General features: G+C 46.8%; 14 non-coding genes and 17 pseudogenes across 14 annotated transcripts in view; all 31 read right to left on the bottom strand.

Moving 5' to 3' along the window:
* The window catches only part of LOC146222562 (5S ribosomal RNA), a 119-nt gene extending 40 nt beyond the window's left edge, over positions 1–79 (bottom strand). The window contains exon 1 of the ribosomal RNA XR_014749718.1: positions 1–79. This exon is cut by the window's left edge and continues 40 nt beyond it. This is a non-coding gene — a ribosomal RNA (5S ribosomal RNA).
* A 172-nt stretch (positions 80–251) lies between these two features.
* Positions 252–360, bottom strand: LOC146222563 (5S ribosomal RNA; annotated as a pseudogene).
* Positions 361–558: 198 nt separating this feature from the next.
* LOC146222564 (5S ribosomal RNA) lies at positions 559–676 on the bottom strand (annotated as a pseudogene).
* Positions 677–854: 178 nt separating this feature from the next.
* LOC146222565 (5S ribosomal RNA) lies at positions 855–963 on the bottom strand (annotated as a pseudogene).
* A 274-nt stretch (positions 964–1,237) lies between these two features.
* Positions 1,238–1,356, bottom strand: LOC146222566 (5S ribosomal RNA; annotated as a pseudogene).
* A 180-nt stretch (positions 1,357–1,536) lies between these two features.
* Positions 1,537–1,655, bottom strand: LOC146222567 (5S ribosomal RNA). The gene has a single exon (XR_014749897.1). It is a non-coding gene; the product is annotated as a 5S ribosomal RNA (ribosomal RNA).
* Positions 1,656–1,833: 178 nt separating this feature from the next.
* Positions 1,834–1,952, bottom strand: LOC146222568 (5S ribosomal RNA; annotated as a pseudogene).
* Positions 1,953–2,138: 186 nt separating this feature from the next.
* On the bottom strand, positions 2,139–2,257 carry LOC146222569 (5S ribosomal RNA). Its single transcript, XR_014749908.1, has one exon. It is a non-coding gene; the product is annotated as a 5S ribosomal RNA (ribosomal RNA).
* Positions 2,258–2,427: 170 nt separating this feature from the next.
* LOC146222570 (5S ribosomal RNA) lies at positions 2,428–2,546 on the bottom strand (annotated as a pseudogene).
* A 186-nt stretch (positions 2,547–2,732) lies between these two features.
* Positions 2,733–2,851, bottom strand: LOC146222571 (5S ribosomal RNA). The gene has a single exon (XR_014749919.1). It is a non-coding gene; the product is annotated as a 5S ribosomal RNA (ribosomal RNA).
* Positions 2,852–3,039: 188 nt separating this feature from the next.
* LOC146222572 (5S ribosomal RNA) lies at positions 3,040–3,158 on the bottom strand. The gene has a single exon (XR_014749930.1). It is a non-coding gene; the product is annotated as a 5S ribosomal RNA (ribosomal RNA).
* Positions 3,159–3,621: 463 nt separating this feature from the next.
* On the bottom strand, positions 3,622–3,740 carry LOC146222573 (5S ribosomal RNA). Its single transcript, XR_014749941.1, has one exon. It is a non-coding gene; the product is annotated as a 5S ribosomal RNA (ribosomal RNA).
* Positions 3,741–3,936: 196 nt separating this feature from the next.
* LOC146222574 (5S ribosomal RNA) lies at positions 3,937–4,055 on the bottom strand (annotated as a pseudogene).
* A 184-nt stretch (positions 4,056–4,239) lies between these two features.
* LOC146222575 (5S ribosomal RNA) lies at positions 4,240–4,348 on the bottom strand (annotated as a pseudogene).
* Positions 4,349–4,520: 172 nt separating this feature from the next.
* Positions 4,521–4,639, bottom strand: LOC146222576 (5S ribosomal RNA; annotated as a pseudogene).
* Positions 4,640–4,823: 184 nt separating this feature from the next.
* On the bottom strand, positions 4,824–4,941 carry LOC146222577 (5S ribosomal RNA; annotated as a pseudogene).
* A 180-nt stretch (positions 4,942–5,121) lies between these two features.
* On the bottom strand, positions 5,122–5,230 carry LOC146222578 (5S ribosomal RNA; annotated as a pseudogene).
* Positions 5,231–5,412: 182 nt separating this feature from the next.
* On the bottom strand, positions 5,413–5,531 carry LOC146222579 (5S ribosomal RNA). The gene has a single exon (XR_014749952.1). It is a non-coding gene; the product is annotated as a 5S ribosomal RNA (ribosomal RNA).
* A 274-nt stretch (positions 5,532–5,805) lies between these two features.
* On the bottom strand, positions 5,806–5,924 carry LOC146222580 (5S ribosomal RNA; annotated as a pseudogene).
* A 186-nt stretch (positions 5,925–6,110) lies between these two features.
* On the bottom strand, positions 6,111–6,229 carry LOC146222581 (5S ribosomal RNA; annotated as a pseudogene).
* Positions 6,230–6,405: 176 nt separating this feature from the next.
* LOC146222582 (5S ribosomal RNA) lies at positions 6,406–6,524 on the bottom strand (annotated as a pseudogene).
* Positions 6,525–6,700: 176 nt separating this feature from the next.
* On the bottom strand, positions 6,701–6,819 carry LOC146222583 (5S ribosomal RNA). The gene has a single exon (XR_014749963.1). It is a non-coding gene; the product is annotated as a 5S ribosomal RNA (ribosomal RNA).
* Positions 6,820–6,997: 178 nt separating this feature from the next.
* On the bottom strand, positions 6,998–7,116 carry LOC146222584 (5S ribosomal RNA; annotated as a pseudogene).
* Positions 7,117–7,304: 188 nt separating this feature from the next.
* LOC146222585 (5S ribosomal RNA) lies at positions 7,305–7,423 on the bottom strand (annotated as a pseudogene).
* A 176-nt stretch (positions 7,424–7,599) lies between these two features.
* LOC146222586 (5S ribosomal RNA) lies at positions 7,600–7,718 on the bottom strand. The gene has a single exon (XR_014749729.1). It is a non-coding gene; the product is annotated as a 5S ribosomal RNA (ribosomal RNA).
* Positions 7,719–7,902: 184 nt separating this feature from the next.
* LOC146222587 (5S ribosomal RNA) lies at positions 7,903–8,021 on the bottom strand. Its single transcript, XR_014749975.1, has one exon. It is a non-coding gene; the product is annotated as a 5S ribosomal RNA (ribosomal RNA).
* Positions 8,022–8,213: 192 nt separating this feature from the next.
* On the bottom strand, positions 8,214–8,332 carry LOC146222588 (5S ribosomal RNA). Its single transcript, XR_014749986.1, has one exon. It is a non-coding gene; the product is annotated as a 5S ribosomal RNA (ribosomal RNA).
* A 188-nt stretch (positions 8,333–8,520) lies between these two features.
* LOC146222589 (5S ribosomal RNA) lies at positions 8,521–8,639 on the bottom strand. The gene has a single exon (XR_014747659.1). It is a non-coding gene; the product is annotated as a 5S ribosomal RNA (ribosomal RNA).
* A 471-nt stretch (positions 8,640–9,110) lies between these two features.
* LOC146222590 (5S ribosomal RNA) lies at positions 9,111–9,229 on the bottom strand. Its single transcript, XR_014749997.1, has one exon. It is a non-coding gene; the product is annotated as a 5S ribosomal RNA (ribosomal RNA).
* Positions 9,230–9,419: 190 nt separating this feature from the next.
* LOC146222591 (5S ribosomal RNA) lies at positions 9,420–9,538 on the bottom strand (annotated as a pseudogene).
* A 184-nt stretch (positions 9,539–9,722) lies between these two features.
* On the bottom strand, positions 9,723–9,841 carry LOC146222592 (5S ribosomal RNA). The gene has a single exon (XR_014750008.1). It is a non-coding gene; the product is annotated as a 5S ribosomal RNA (ribosomal RNA).
* Positions 9,842–10,000: the final 159 nt, after the last annotated feature.

Below are 10,000 nucleotides of genomic sequence, written 5' to 3' on the forward strand. Positions count from 1 at the left end.
AGTACTAACCTGGCCCGACCCTGCTTAGCTTCCGAGATCAGACGAGATCGGGCGTTGCCAGGCTGGTATGGCCGTACGAAATAAGTTGACAACCATAGGCTACTTATCCATATACAGATTTGGCAATTGACAATGCAAGGCGGTCTCTCTCTCTCTCTCTCGTGTCAAAATGAAAACAGCTTCCAGCCCCTTTAATGAAGGACTACTTGTGCATATTGCAAGATTTCAGTTTCTAAGTGAATGAGCAAAAGAGCATAAAGCACCTGGTATTCCCAGGCGGTCTCCCATCCAAGTACTAACCAGGCCCGACCCTGCTTAGCTTCCGAGATCAGGCGTTGCCAGGCTGGTATGGCCGTACGAAATAAGTTGACAACCATAGGCTACTTATCCATATACAGATTTGGCAATTGACAATGCAAGGTGGTCTCTCTCTCTCTCTCTCTCTCTCTCTCTCTCTCTCTCTCTCTCGTGTCAAAATGAAAACAGCTTCCAGCCCCTTTCATGAAGGACTACTTGTACATATTGCAAGATTTCAGTTTCTAAGTGAATGAGCAAAAGAGCATATAGCACCTGGTATTCCCAGGCGGTCTCCCATCCAAGTACTAACCAGGCCCGACCCTGCTTAGCTTCCGAGATCAGACGAGATCGGCGTTGCCAGGCTGGTATGGCCGTACGAAATAAGTTGACAACCATAGGCTACTTATCCATATACAGATTTGGCAATTGACAATGCAAGGTGGTCTCTCTCTCTCTCTCTCTCTCTCGTGTCAAAATGAAAACAGCTTCCAGCCCCTTTCATGAAGGACTACTTGTGCATATTGCAAGATTTCAGTTTCTAAGTGAATGAGCAAAAGAGCATACAGCACCTGGTATTCCCAGGCGGTCTCCCATCCAAGTACTAACCAGGCCCGACCCTGCTTAGCTTCCGAGATCAGACGTTGCCAGGCTGGTATGGCCGTACGAAATAAGTTGACAACCATAGGCTACTTATCCATATACAGATTTGGCAATTGACAATGCAAGGCGGTCTCTCTCTCTCTCTCTCTCTCTCTCTCTCTCTCTCTCTCTCTCTCTCTCTCTCTCTCTCTCTCTCTCTCTCTCTCTCTCTCTCTCTCTCTCTCTCTCTCTCTCTCTCTCTCTCTCTCTCGTGTCAAAATGAAAACAGCTTCCAGCCCCTTTCATGAAGGACTACTTGTACATATTGCAAGATTTCAGTTTCTAAGTGAATGAGCAAAAGAGCATATAGCACCTGGTATTCCCAGCCGGTCTCCCATCCAAGTACTAACCAGGCCCGACCCTGCTTAGCTTCCGAGATCAGACGAGATCGGGCGTTGCCAGGCTGGTATGGCCGTACGAAATAAGTTGACAACCATAGGCTACTTATCCATATACAGATTTGGCAATTGACAATGCAAGGTGGTCTCTCTCTCTCTCTCTCTCTCTCTCGTGTCAAAATGAAAACAGCTTCCAGCCCCTTTCATGAAGGACTACTTGTGCATATTGCAAGATTTCAGTTTCTAAGTGAATGAGCAAAAGAGCATACAGCACCTGGTATTCCCAGGCGGTCTCCCATCCAAGTACTAACCAGGCCCGACCCTGCTTAGCTTCCGAGATCAGACGAGATCGGGCGTTGCCAGGCTGGTATGGCCGTACGAAATAAGTTGACAACCATAGGCTACTTATCCATATACAGATTTGGCAATTGACAATGCAAGGTGGTCTCTCTCTCTCTCTCTCTCTCTCGTGTCAAAATGAAAACAGCTTCCAGCCCCTTTCATGAAGGACTACTTGTACATATTGCAAGATTTCAGTTTCTAAGTGAATGAGCAAAAGAGCATATAGCACCTGGTATTCCCAGGCGGTCTCCCATCCAAGTACTTACCAGGCCCGACCCTGCTTAGCTTCCGAGATCAGACGAAATCGGGCGTTGCCAGGCTGGTATGGCCGTACGAAATAAGTTGACAACCATAGGCTACTTATCCATATACAGATTTGGCAATTTACAATGCAAGGTGGTCTCTCTCTCTCTCTCTCTCTCTCTCTCTCTCGTGTCAAAATGAAAACAGCTTCCATTCCCTTTCATGAAGGACTACTTGTGCATATTGCAACATTTCAGTTTCTAAGTGAATGAGCAAAAGAGCATACAGCACCTGGTATTCCCAGGCGGTCTCCCATCCAAGTACTAACCAGGCCCGACCCTGCTTAGCTTCCGAGATCAGACGAGATCGGGCGTTGCCAGGCTGGTATGGCCGTACGAAATAAGTTGACAACCATAGGCTACTTATCCATATACAGATTTAGCAATTGACAATGCAAGGTGGTCTCTCTCTCTCTCTCGTGTCAAAATGAAAACAGCTTCCAGCCCCTTTGATGAAGGACTACTTGTGCATATTGCAAGATTTCAGTTTCTAAGTGAATGAGCAAAAGAGCATACAGCACCTGGTATTCCCAGGCGGTCTCCCATCCAAGTACTAACCTGGCCCGACCCTGCTTAGCTTCCGAGATCAGACGAGATCGGGCGTTGCCAGGCTGGTATGGCTTTACGAAATAAGTTGACAACCATAGGCTACTTATCCATATACAGATTTGGCAATTGACAATGCAAGGTGGTCTCTCTCTCTCTCTCTCTCTCTCTCTCTCTCGTGTCAAAATGAAAACAGCTTCCAGCCCCTTTCATGAAGGACTACTTGTGCATATTGCAAGATTTCAGTTTCTAAGTGAATGAGCAAAAGAGCATACAGCACCTGGTATTCCCAGGCGGTCTCCCATCCAAGTACTAACCAGGCCCGACCCTGCTTAGCTTCCGAGATCAGACGAGATCGGGCGTTGCCAGGCTGGTATGGCCGTACGAAATAAGTTGACAACCATAGGCTACTTATCCATATACAGATTTAGCAATTGACAATGCAAGGTGGTCTCTCTCTCTCTCTCTCTCTCTCTCTCTCTCTCGTGTCAAAATGAAAACAGCTTCCAGCCCCTTTCATGAAGGACTACTTGTGCATATTGCAAGATTTCAGTTTCTAAGTGAATGAGCAAAAGAGCATACAGCACCTGGTATTCCCAGGCGGTCTCCCATCCAAGTACTAACCAGGCCCGACCCTGCTTAGCTTCCGAGATCAGACGAGATCGGGCGTTGCCAGGCTGGTATGGCCGTACGAAATAAGTTGACAACCATAGGCTACTTATCCATATACAGATTTGGCAATTGACAATGCAAGGCGGTCTCTCTCTCTCTCTCTCTCTCTCTCGTGTCAAAATGAAAACAGCTTCCAGCCCCTTTCATGAAGGACTACTTGTACATATTGCAAGATTTCAGTTTCTAAGTGAATGAACAAAAGAGCATATAGCACCTGGTATTCCCAGCCGGTCTCCCATCCAAGTACTAACCAGGCCCGACCCTGCTTAGCTTCCGAGATCAGACGTTGCCAGGCTGGTATGGCCGTACGAAATAAGTTGACAACCATAGGCTACTTATCCATATACAGATTTAGCAATTGACAATGCAAGGTGGTCTCTCTCTCTCTCTCTCTCTCGTCAAAATGAAAACAGCTTCCAGCCCCTTTCATGAAGGACTACTTGTGCATATTGCAAGATTTCAGTTTCTAAGTGAATGAGCAAAAGAGCATACAGCACCTGGTATTCCCAGGCGGTCTCCCATCCAAGTACTAACCAGGCCCGACCCTGCTTAGCTTCCGAGATCAGACGAGATCGGGCGTTGCCAGGCTGGTATGGCCGTACGAAATAAGTTGACAACCATAGGCTACTTATCCATATACAGATTTGGCAATTGACAATGCAAGGCGGTCTCTCTCTCTCTCTCTCTCTCTCTCTCTCTCTCTCTCTCTCGTGTCAAAATGAAAACAGCTTCCAGCCCCTTTCATGAAGGACTACTTGTACATATTGCAAGATTTCAGTTTCTAAGTGAATGAACAAAAGAGCATATAGCACCTGGTATTCCCAGGCGGTCTCCCATCCAAGTACTAACCAGGCCCGACCCTGCTTAGCTTCCGAGATCAGACGAGATCGGGCGTTGCCAGGCTGGTATGTCCGTACGAAATAAGTTGACAACCATAGGCTACTTATCCATATACAGATTTGGCAATTGACAATGCAAGGTGGTCTCTCTCTCTTTCTCTCTCTCTCTCTCTCGTGTCAAAATGAAAACAGCTTCCAGCCCCTTTCATGAAGGACTACTTGTGCATATTGCAAGATTTCAGTTTCTAAGTGAATGAGCAAAAGAGCATACAGCACCTGGTATTCCCAGGCGGTCTCCCATCCAAGTACTAACCAGGCCCGACCCTGCTTAGCTTCCGAGATCAGACGTTGCCAGGCTGGTATGGCCGTACGAAATAAGTTGACAACCATAGTCTACTTATCCATATACAGATTTAGCAATTGACAATGCAAGGTGGTCTCTCTCTCTCTCTCTCGTGTCAAAATGAAAACAGCTTCCAGCCCCTTTAATGAAGGACTACTTGTGCATATTGCAAGATTTCAGTTTCTAAGTGAATGAGCAAAAGAGCATAAAGCACCTGGTATTCCCAGGCGGTCTCCCATCCAAGTACTAACCAGGCCCGACCCTGCTTAGCTTCCGAGATCAGACGAGATCGGGCGTTGCCAGGCTGGTATGGCCGTACGAAATAAGTTGACAACCATAGGCTACTTATCCATATACAGATTTGGCAATTGACAATGCAAGGTGGTCTCTCTCTCTCTCTCTCTCTCTCTCTCTCGTGTCAAAATGAAAACAGCTTCCAGCCCCTTTCATGAAGGACTACTTGTACATATTGCAAGATTTCAGTTTCTAAGTGAATGAGCAAAAGAGCATATAGCACCTGGTATTCCCAGGCGGTCTCCCATCCAAGTACTAACCAGGCCCGACCCTGCTTAGCTTCCGAGATCAGACGAGATCGGCGTTGCCAGGCTGGTATGGCCGTACGAAATAAGTTGACAACCATAGGCTACTTATCCATATACAGATTTGGCAATTGACAATGCAAGGTGGTCTCTCTCTCTCTCTCTCTCTCTCTCGTGTCAAAATGAAAACAGCTTCCAGCCCCTTTCATGAAGGACTACTTGTGCATATTGCAAGATTTCAGTTTCTAAGTGAATGAGCAAAAGAGCATACAGCACCTGGTATTCCCAGGCGGTCTCCCATCCAAGTACTAACCAGGCCCGACCCTGCTTAGCTTCCGAGATCAGACGTTGCCAGGCTGGTATGGCCGTACGAAATAAGTTGACAACCATAGGCTACTTATCCATATACAGATTTAGCAATTGACAATGCAAGGTGGTCTCTCTCTCTCTCTCTCTCTCTCTCTCTCGTCAAAATGAAAACAGCTTCCAGCCCCTTTCATGAAGGACTACTTGTGCATATTGCAAGATTTCAGTTTCTAAGTGAATGAGCAAAAGAGCATACAGCACCTGGTATTCCCAGGCGGTCTCCCATCCAAGTACTAACCAGGCCCGACCCTGCTTAGCTTCCGAGATCAGACGAGATCGGGCGTTGCCAGGCTGGTATGGCCGTACGAAATAAGTTGACAACCATAGGCTACTTATCCATATACAGATTTGGCAATTGACAATGCAAGGCGGTCTCTCTCTCTCTCTCTCTCTCTCTCTCTCTCTCTCTCTCTCTCTCTCTCTCTCTCTCTCTCTCTCTCTCTCTCTCTCTCTCTCTCTCTCTCTCTCTCTCTCTCTCTCTCTCTCTCTCTCGTGTCAAAATGAAAACAGCTTCCAGCCCCTTTCATGAAGGACTACTTGTGCATATTGCAAGATTTCAGTTTCTAAGTGAATGAGCAAAAGAGCATATAGCACCTGGTATTCCCAGGCGGTCTCCCATCCAAGTACTTACCAGGCCCGACCCTGCTTAGCTTCCGAGATCAGACGAAATCAGGCGTTGCCAGGCTGGTATGGCCGTACGAAATAAGTTGACAACCATAGGCTACTTATCCATATACAGATTTGGCAATTTACAATGCAAGGTGGTCTCTCTCTCTCTCTCTCTCTCTCTCTCTCTCGTGTCAAAATGAAAACAGCTTCCATTCCCTTTCATGAAGGACTACTTGTGCATATTGCAACATTTCAGTTTCTAAGTGAATGAGCAAAAGAGCATACAGCACCTGGTATTCCCAGGCGGTCTCCCATCCAAGTACTAACCAGGCCCGACCCTGCTTAGCTTCCGAAATAAGACGAGATCGGGCGTTGCCAGGCTGGTATGGCCGTACGAAATAAGTTGACAACCATAGGCTACTTATCCATATACAGATTTAGCAATTGACAATGCAAGGTGGTCTCTCTCTCTCTCTCTCTCTCGTGTCAAAATGAAAACAGCTTCCAGCCCCTTTGATGAAGGACTACTTGTGCATATTGCAACATTTCAGTTTCTAAGTGAATGAGCAAAAGAGCATACAGCACCTGGTATTCCCAGGCGGTCTCCCATCCAAGTACTAACCAGGCCCGACCCTGCTTAGCTTCCGAAATAAGACGAGATCGGGCGTTGCCAGGCTGGTATGGCCGTACGAAATAAGTTGACAACCATAGGCTACTTATCCATATACAGATTTAGCAATTGACAATGCAAGGTGGTCTCTCTCTCTCTCTCTCTCTCGTGTCAAAATGAAAACAGCTTCCAGCCCCTTTGATGAAGGACTACTTGTGCATATTGCAAGATTTCAGTTTCTAAGTGAATGAGCAAAAGAGCATACAGCACCTGGTATTCCCAGGCGGTCTCCCATCCAAGTACTAACCAGGCCCGACCCTGCTTAGCTTCCGAGATCAGACGAGATCGGGCGTTGCCAGGCTGGTATGGCCGTACGAAATAAGTTGACAACCATAGGCTACTTATCCATATACAGATTTGGCAATTGACAATGCAAGGTGGTCTCTCTTTCTCTCTCTCTCTCTCGTGTCAAAATGAAAACAGCTTCCAGCCCCTTTCATGAAGGACTACTTGTACATATTGCAAGATTTCAGTTTCTAAGTGAATGAGCAAAAGAGCATATAGCACCTGGTATTCCCAGGCGGTCTCCCATCCAAGTACTTACCAGGCCCGACCCTGCTTAGCTTCCGAGATCAGACGAAATCAGGCGTTGCCAGGCTGGTATGGCCGTACGAAATAAGTTGACAACCATAGGCTACTTATCCATATACAGATTTGGCAATTTACAATGCAAGGTGGTCTCTCTCTCTCTCTCTCTCTCTCTCTCTCTCTCGTGTCAAAATGAAAACAGCTTCCATTCCCTTTCATGAAGGACTACTTGTGCATATTGCAACATTTCAGTTTCTAAGTGAATGAGCAAAAGAGCATACAGCACCTGGTATTCCCAGGCGGTCTCCCATCCAAGTACTAACCAGGCCCGACCCTGCTTAGCTTCCGAAATAAGACGAGATCGGGCGTTGCCAGGCTGGTATGGCCGTACGAAATAAGTTGACAACCATAGGCTACTTATCCATATACAGATTTAGCAATTGACAATGCAAGGTGGTCTCTCTCTCTCTCTCTCTCTCGTGTCAAAATGAAAACAGCTTCCAGCCCCTTTGATGAAGGACTACTTGTGCATATTGCAAGATTTCAGTTTCTAAGTGAATGAGCAAAAGAGCATACAGCACCTGGTATTCCCAGGCGGTCTCCCATCCAAGTACTAACCTGGCCCGACCCTGCTTAGCTTCCGAGATCAGACGAGATCGGGCGTTGCCAGGCTGGTATGGCCGTACGAAATAAGTTGACAACCATAGGCTACTTATCCATATACAGATTTGGCAATTGACAATGCAAGGTGGTCTCTCTCTCTCTCTCTCTCTCTCTCTCTCGTGTCAAAATGAAAACAGCTTCCAGCCCCTTTCATGAAGGACTACTTGTGCATATTGCAAGATTTCAGTTTCTAAGTGAATGAGCAAAAGAGCATACAGCACCTGGTATTCCCAGGCGGTCTCCCATCCAAGTACTAACCAGGCCCGACCCTGCTTAGCTTCCGAGATCAGACGAGATCGGGCGTTGCCAGGCTGGTATGGCCGTACGAAATAAGTTGACAACCATAGGCTACTTATCCATATACAGATTTAGCAATTGACAATGCAAGGTGGTCTCTCTCTCTCTCTCTCTCTCTCTCTCTCTCTCTCTCGTGTCAAAATGAAAACAGCTTCCAGCCCCTTTCATGAAGGACTACTTGTGCATATTGCAAGATTTCAGTTTCTAAGTGAATGAGCAAAAGAGCATACAGCACCTGGTATTCCCAGGCGGTCTCCCATCCAAGTACTAACCAGGCCCGACCCTGCTTAGCTTCCGAGATCAGACGAGATCGGGCGTTGCCAGGCTGGTATGGCCGTACGAAATAAGTTGACAACCATAGGCTACTTATCCATATACAGATTTAGCAATTGACAATGCAAGGTGGTCTCTCTCTCTCTCTCTCTCTCTCTCTCTCTCTCGTGTCAAAATGAAAACAGCTTCCAGCCCCTTTCATGAAGGACTACTTGTGCATATTGCAAGATTTCAGTTTCTAAGTGAATGAGCAAAAGAGCATACAGCACCTGGTATTCCCAGGCGGTCTCCCATCCAAGTACTAACCAGGCCCAACCCTGCTTAGCTTCCGAGATCAGACGAGATCGGGCGTTGCCAGGCTGGTATGGCCGTACGAAATAAGTTGACAACCATAGGCTACTTATCCATATACAGATTTGGCAATTGACAATGCAAGGCGGTCTCTCTCTCTCTCTCTCTCTCTCTCTCTCGTGTCAAAATGAAAACAGCTTCCAGCCCCTTTCATGAAGGACTACTTGTACATATTGCAAGATTTCAGTTTCTAAGTGAATGAACAAAAGAGCATATAGCACCTGGTATTCCCAGCCGGTCTCCCATCCAATTACTAACCAGGCCCGACCCTGCTTAGCTTCCGAGATCAGACGTTGCCAGGCTGGTATGGCCGTACGAAATAAGTTGACAACCATAGGCTACTTATCCATATACAGATTTAGCAATTGACAATGCAAGGTGGTCTCTCTCTCTCTCTCTCTCTCTCTCGTCAAAATGAAAACAGCTTCCAGCCCCTTTCATGAAGGACTACTTGTGCATATTGCAAGATTTCAGTTTCTAAGTGAATGAGCAAAAGAGCATACAGCACCTGGTATTCCCAGGCGGTCTCCCATCCAAGTACTAACCAGGCCCGACCCTGCTTAGCTTCCGAGATCAGACGAGATCGGGCGTTGCCAGGCTGGTATGGCCGTACGAAATAAGTTGACAACCATAGGCTACTTATCCATATACAGATTTGGCAATTGACAATGCAAGGCGGTCTCTCTCTCTCTCTCTCTCTCTCTCTCTCTCTCTCGTGTCAAAATGAAAACAGCTTCCAGCCCCTTTCATGAAGGACTACTTGTACATATTGCAAGATTTCAGTTTCTAAGTGAATGAACAAAAGAGCATATAGCACCTGGTATTCCCAGGCGGTCTCCCATCCAAGTACTAACCAGGCCCGACCCTGCTTAGCTTCCGAGATCAGACGAGATCGGGCGTTGCCAGGCTGGTATGTCCGTACGAAATAAGTTGACAACCATAGGCTACTTATCCATATACAGATTTGGCAATTGACAATGCAAGGTGGTCTCTCTCTCTTTCTCTCTCTCTCTCTCTCGTGTCAAAATGAAAACAGCTTCCAGCCCCTTTCATGAAGGACTACTTGTGCATATTGCAAGATTTCAGTTTCTAAGTGAATGAGCAAAAGAGCATACAGCACCTGGTATTCCCAGGCGGTCTCCCATCCAAGTACTAACCAGGCCCGACCCTGCTTAGCTTCCGAGATCAGACGAGATCGGGCGTTGCCAGGCTGGTATGGCCGTACGAAATAAGTTGACAACCATAGGCTACTTATCCATATACAGATTTAGCAATTGACAATGCAAGGTGGTCTCTCTCTCTCTCTCTCTCTCTCGTGTCAAAATGAAAACAGCTTCCAGCCCCTTTCATGAAGGACTACTTGTGCATATTGCAAGATTTCAGTTT

Source organism: Hypomesus nipponensis, chromosome 25 (genome assembly GCF_054491055.1).
Source record: "Hypomesus nipponensis isolate SF chromosome 25, ASM5449105v1, whole genome shotgun sequence".
Taxonomy (NCBI): Eukaryota; Metazoa; Chordata; class Actinopteri; order Osmeriformes; family Osmeridae; genus Hypomesus; species Hypomesus nipponensis.